Raw genomic sequence first — 6365 nt, forward strand, 5'->3', positions numbered from 1 at the left:
ACTCGCTCTCATTTTGTGAATGTCTCTTTTTCAACTGTTTTTAGTCCTCCTTGTGCTTCAGTTGAATATTGGAAGCTGGGTAGAAGGCAACTGATTTAACCTCATACAAAATACACTGCAAAAACGATCTAGAAATAAGTAAAAATTCTTAAATTAAGTGTATTCACCCTTAATTTGAGTAGGTAAATGAGATAGTTTGCCAATGGAATGATTAATTTTACTATTAAAATAAGATATTTAGATAATATGCACTTGAAATAAGACAATGCAACAGTATTTTCTTATTTTAACAGTAAATTGTCTTGTTCCATTGGCAAGATGTCTCTTTTAACTCCTCAATTCAAGAACAAATGCACTTATTTTAAGAAAAAATGACTTATCTAGATTTAGATTTTTTGCTGTGTAAACACACTGCAAAAAAATCTAATCTCAATAAGGGATTTTTATCTTAAAATAAGTGCATTTTTTTCTTCTTGAATTAATGGAACAAGAACATTTACATTTAAAATAGGAAAAAAAAACAATGATATTACCTTATTACAAGTGCATAGAATCTAATTATCTTATTTTAAGAGTAAAAATACTAATTCTATTTGCAAATCATCTTAATTATCTGCTCAAATTAAGGGTAAATACACTTAATTTAAGACATTTTTACTCATTTTTAGATTGTTTTTGCAGTGAAACTCCTTATACACACTGGAAAAACAATCTAGAAATAAGTAAAAAATGCCCTAAATTAACTGTATTTACCCTTAATTTAAGTAAGTTAAACTGATGGTTTGCCAATGGAATGAGTATTTTTACTCTAAAGAACAGATAATTAGATAATATGCACTTGTAATAAGGCAATATAATTGTTTTTTCCTATGTTAAATGTAAATTGTCTTGTTCCATTGGCAAAATGTCTCTTTTACCTCCTCAATCCAAGAACAAATGCAGTTATTTGAGGAAAAAATGACTTACAGTATCTAGATTTAGATTTTTTGCCGTGTAAACACACTGCAAAAAATTCATATCTCAATAAGGGATTTTTATCTTAAAATAAGTGCATTTTTTCTTCTTGAATTAAGGAGGTAAGTGAGATACTTTGCCAATGGAACAAGAAAATTTACATTTAAAATAGGAAAAAACTATTATATTGCCTTATTACAAGTGCATATTATCTAATTATCTTATTTTAAGAGTAAAAATACTAATTCTATTTGCAAATTATCTTAATTATCCGCTCAAATTAAGGGTAAATACACTTAATTTAAGACATTTTTACTCCTTATACACACTGGAAAAACAATCTAGAAATAAGTAAAAAAAATGCCCTAAATTAACTGTATTTACCCTTAATTTAAGTACCGGTAAGTTAAACTGATGGTTTGCCAATGGAATGAGTATTTTTACTCTAAAGAACAGATAATTAGATAACATGCACTTGAAATAAGACGATGCAATGGTGTTTTCTTATTTTAAGTGTAAATTGTCTTGTTCCATTTGTTCTCTTTTAACTCCTCAATTCAAGAACAAATGCACTTATTTAAAAAAAAAATGACTTATCTAGATTTAGATTTTTTGCAGTGTAAACACATTGCCTTATTACAAGTGCATATTATCTAATTATCTTATTTTAAGAGTAAAAATACTAATTCTGTTGGCAAATCATCTTAATTATCTGCTCAAATTAAGGGTAAATACACTTAATTTAAGACATTTTTAGATTGTTTTTGCAGTGAAACTCCTCATACATGATGTTGCAGACGATCAGCCAGACAGACCAAATGACCTCAGAACCAGAGGCTGGTGGAGCTCGCCATGCCACACGTGCCTGCAAATTAAGACCTGGATCTATTTGTAAATGTAGGTCAGACAAGGCTGTAGTATCCAGTGTTTACTGGAAACCTCTACCTGTATAACAGGAGATTATCTCAGCGGCGTCATCACCGCTTGTTGGTCCAGAGGAGGGATTTCTAGCCCTAACAACTTTACATTTACACCAGATCGAATGAAAACAGGAGCAAATACTGAGAAAATAAATCTGCAATCATCATAATTGCTTTCTGCTTTTTGAGGGGTTATTCATTTAAACACAGATTTGAGAATTCCCTTATTGTTTTTAGTTTTATATGAACGTATGAATGCATTTTTGCTTACAAAATCCTCCATCACCACATTGTGAAATGATACCCAATGTTCTCTTTATATAATCATTTTCTACATATAGAAAGAAAATGATGTGAAAGAGTCATCTTCTGGCCACCCCCCCTCTGAGCCGCCTGAAATGGTCCAGCCCTGATTTGCATAAGTTGTCTGCTGGTTGCTGCATGACCAGCAGGGGTGGGATAGAGGAAGGAGAGCATGTGAACTATACACCCCACACATGAGGAGAGAGTTGGACAGAGGAGCTGTGTGTGTGGAGAGCAGTGAGAAGTGTCCTTCTGATCCAAACAGAGTTATGTACTGTGCTCATCCTGCCACTGGGACAGGCAACAACTCCTTGATGTACTGCTACAACATGAAGCCAGTGAGTATGTTTTCCAACAGATTAGGGTTTCTGCACGATAATAAGGCAGAATAAACCTGGAAATGTCTTCTTAGCTTTTCTGTTTGTTTGTTTCTTGTGTTTTGCTGCAACTTGTTTAAACAGTTCTGATTTGATCCTTTTGCCAGTTGAAATTTTTAGGAGAAATGTCAGAGATTTTGTGCTTTGAAGAGGATATTTAATGCTGACTGGGGTTTGATTTGAGGTGCAGATAGAGAAAGCTCTGTCTTTAAAATGAGTCATTGCTGTAATAAGANAAAAAAAAAATGACTTATCTAGATTTAGATTTTTTGCAGTGTAAACACATTGCCTTATTACAAGTGCATATTATCTAATTATCTTATTTTAAGAGTAAAAATACTAATTCTGTTGGCAAATCATCTTAATTATCTGCTCAAATTAAGGGTAAATACACTTAATTTAAGACATTTTTAGATTGTTTTTGCAGTGAAACTCCTCATACATGATGTTGCAGACGATCAGCCAGACAGACCAAATGACCTCAGAACCAGAGGCTGGTGGAGCTCGCCATGCCACACGTGCCTGCAAATTAAGACCTGGATCTATTTGTAAATGTAGGTCAGACAAGGCTGTAGTATCCAGTGTTTACTGGAAACCTCTACCTGTATAACAGGAGATTATCTCAGCGGCGTCATCACCGCTTGTTGGTCCAGAGGAGGGATTTCTAGCCCTAACAACTTTACATTTACACCAGATCGAATGAAAACAGGAGCAAATACTGAGAAAATAAATCTGCAATCATCATAATTGCTTTCTGCTTTTTGAGGGGTTATTCATTTAAACACAGATTTGAGAATTCCCTTATTGTTTTTAGTTTTATATGAACGTATGAATGCATTTTTGCTTACAAAATCCTCCATCACCACATTGTGAAATGATACCCAATGTTCTCTTTATATAATCATTTTCTACATATAGAAAGAAAATGATGTGAAAGAGTCATCTTCTGGCCACCCCCCCTCTGAGCCGCCTGAAATGGTCCAGCCCTGATTTGCATAAGTTGTCTGCTGGTTGCTGCATGACCAGCAGGGGTGGGATAGAGGAAGGAGAGCATGTGAACTATACACCCCACACATGAGGAGAGAGTTGGACAGAGGAGCTGTGTGTGTGGAGAGCAGTGAGAAGTGTCCTTCTGATCCAAACAGAGTTATGTACTGTGCTCATCCTGCCACTGGGACAGGCAACAACTCCTTGATGTACTGCTACAACATGAAGCCAGTGAGTATGTTTTCCAACAGATTAGGGTTTCTGCACGATAATAAGGCAGAATAAACCTGGAAATGTCTTCTTAGCTTTTCTGTTTGTTTGTTTCTTGTGTTTTGCTGCAACTTGTTTAAACAGTTCTGATTTGATCCTTTTGCCAGTTGAAATTTTCAGGAGAAATGTCAGAGATTTTTTGCTTTGAAGAGGATATTTAATGCTGACTGGGGTTTGATTTGAGGTGCAGATAGAGAAAGCTCTGTCTTTAAAATGAGTCATTGCTGTAATAAGATGGGAGCTTGTTTGAAGCTGTTGCAGATGTTTCTTAATGCATGGAAGAAAAGAGTGATTGTTGAAAATGTTTTTTTCTTTTAAACAGATCTTTAATCTAGTTTATATATAAAAAAAAAATTTTTCCTTTAATCTCTTAGCACCAGGCTTTGATTTATCCCCTAGAAATGCATTTTTTCAGGCTTTTCTGGGTGATTTGCTGACCTGCTAAATCCAGTTTTAATTAATATATATTTGTTTTTTGTTTCGTGTCACAACTTACTCAAATAGAAATAGTAGTTTTGACTCAGTTACCTCGGTTTACGCATTCAAACATGTTTCTCTAACCTTTTTTTTTATTTTTATCGATGTCTAAAAGATGTGTAGCATATTGTGTAAACTTCTGGTTTTGTTTTTTATATCTGCATTTTTATACATTTTGCTAGAAAAGAGGAAAGAAAAATTCCCAGATCAGAGTAAATTTAAAGGAAAAACAGATCAAAATCCATTCTTCAAAATTCATTCTTACTACTTTTCTATTCTAGAAACAAACAAGCTTTGTTTGTTAAAATGCTTCAGTTAGACTTCCTGTTTGCTCTATGCTATCCAGCCAAGCCTGGCAGCAGAAAAACATCTTGACATGAAGCAGATTGCCTCTATTTCTATTTGATTTAACCCCGCTACGTTGGAGCAGTCCCTGCACCGCTGCAGCCATTATCAAAGGCAGCTTTGATCTTGGAGAGACTAACCACATCCAGACATCGTGGATCACAGAGGCAGAAAATTGGTTGCATGTGGCCGGAGTTGGCCACGGTGGAGCAAGGCATGGGCCTTGAATAGCAAGTTGATGTTTCACTTATCTTACATCTTGACGCTCTGTGTGTGCGTGTTTACAACAGGAGCTGTTCTTTCTGAAGCATTATATACACACCCCTGACTTTTAATACTTTTAGCCTATAAGTTTGTTTAACGTAGCATAGTTCTTCCAGAAAATATTGATTTGGAGTTTGCATCTAACTTGCAGCTTGAACTGCACAAAGAAAAAGTCTATTATCATTTGGGATTCAATGATTGATGGCTTCTAAATCAATGCTATGGTAAAACAGGGTGTCACAGCGTTGGCCCCTCTGCAGTGGGGGCCAGAGAGGGCGTGCTGGGGCGGGGGTGTGACCATTATTAACGGGTCGCCTGCTATGCTGATGGTAAGGAGGACAATTGGCTTTATCCTCTGCCATATGCTGCCCGTGGCGGCTCAGACGGGCCCAGTGTCGACAGGGGCTCTTCTGTTTGGCCAAGCCCACAATCACCATGGGACTCTTGCCAGCCAGGGTCACGGCTCAGTGTGTGTGTGTGTGTGTGCATGGATTACTTAAATGTGCGAGCCTTGCACAAGCGTACTCAAGAGATTCGCTATTATCGGCCTGCTCTGCAGAACTTGTCGTCCGGGTAACTGACACCCCATTGATGCAAGGCAGGGAGGTTTATTTTCATTTCCTGGGGCACATCAAAGCAGTGGAGAGGAGTGCAGGTGCAGCCCAAGCCTCTTGGTGGGTTTTGGCCAGGCGAGCATCTATCTGAGGGTTTTGCTGTATGTGTGTGGGAGCATATGAGCCGCTTGTTGTAATGTCTGATTTAATTAGAAATGGTATCTAACGCTGGTTTGCCTTTGAAAGTATCTCCATCCAATTAAAGGAAGGATGTTTGGAAAAGGAACCAGTTTGGTTGTTTTGTCTCTTTGTCACGAATCATTACAAGAACAGTTTTTTGGGAAGCTGACTCCCAGCTGAAGCTGATGGTTATAAGCGCAGGGATTTCTGGTGGTGAATGGTTCCCAAATCCGGATGAGGAGGTGCATGGATCTGTATCTTTGGGATTATCACTACGGCTCTGAAGGAACCTCTGCACTCTCTGTTGTTTTTGTACGTTTCTTCAGATTTCTGCCACATAAAATGTTTGTGACCAGCTATTACAGAGCAAAAAAAAAAAAAAAAAACAGACATTTGTTTGGCTTGAGGACAATGAGGAACCACAGAGACGGAGAAAACATGGAACTATGGTGACGCTTCTCAGGAATGTCTGCTCCACCGAAATTTATCCAAAAGTTCAGCGAAGATTCCTCCAGGAGGGCAGAGATAATATAAAATATAAAACCACCCAGGCCTTCATTTTTTATTTTTTATTTGTCATGAATTGGCAAAAAAAAAACTTAATTCAATTCAGTTTATTTCTATAGCTCCAATTCACATCACGTCATCTCAGGTCACTTTACAGTTCACCAGATCATCCAGTCAGATTGATTCAAAGTTTTCTATCTAAGGAAAACCAGCTGATTGCATCGACT

Source organism: Cyprinodon variegatus, unplaced genomic scaffold (genome assembly GCF_000732505.1).
Source record: "Cyprinodon variegatus isolate N-32 unplaced genomic scaffold, C_variegatus-1.0 Scaffold1115, whole genome shotgun sequence".
In the NCBI taxonomy this organism is placed as follows: domain Eukaryota; kingdom Metazoa; phylum Chordata; class Actinopteri; order Cyprinodontiformes; family Cyprinodontidae; genus Cyprinodon; species Cyprinodon variegatus.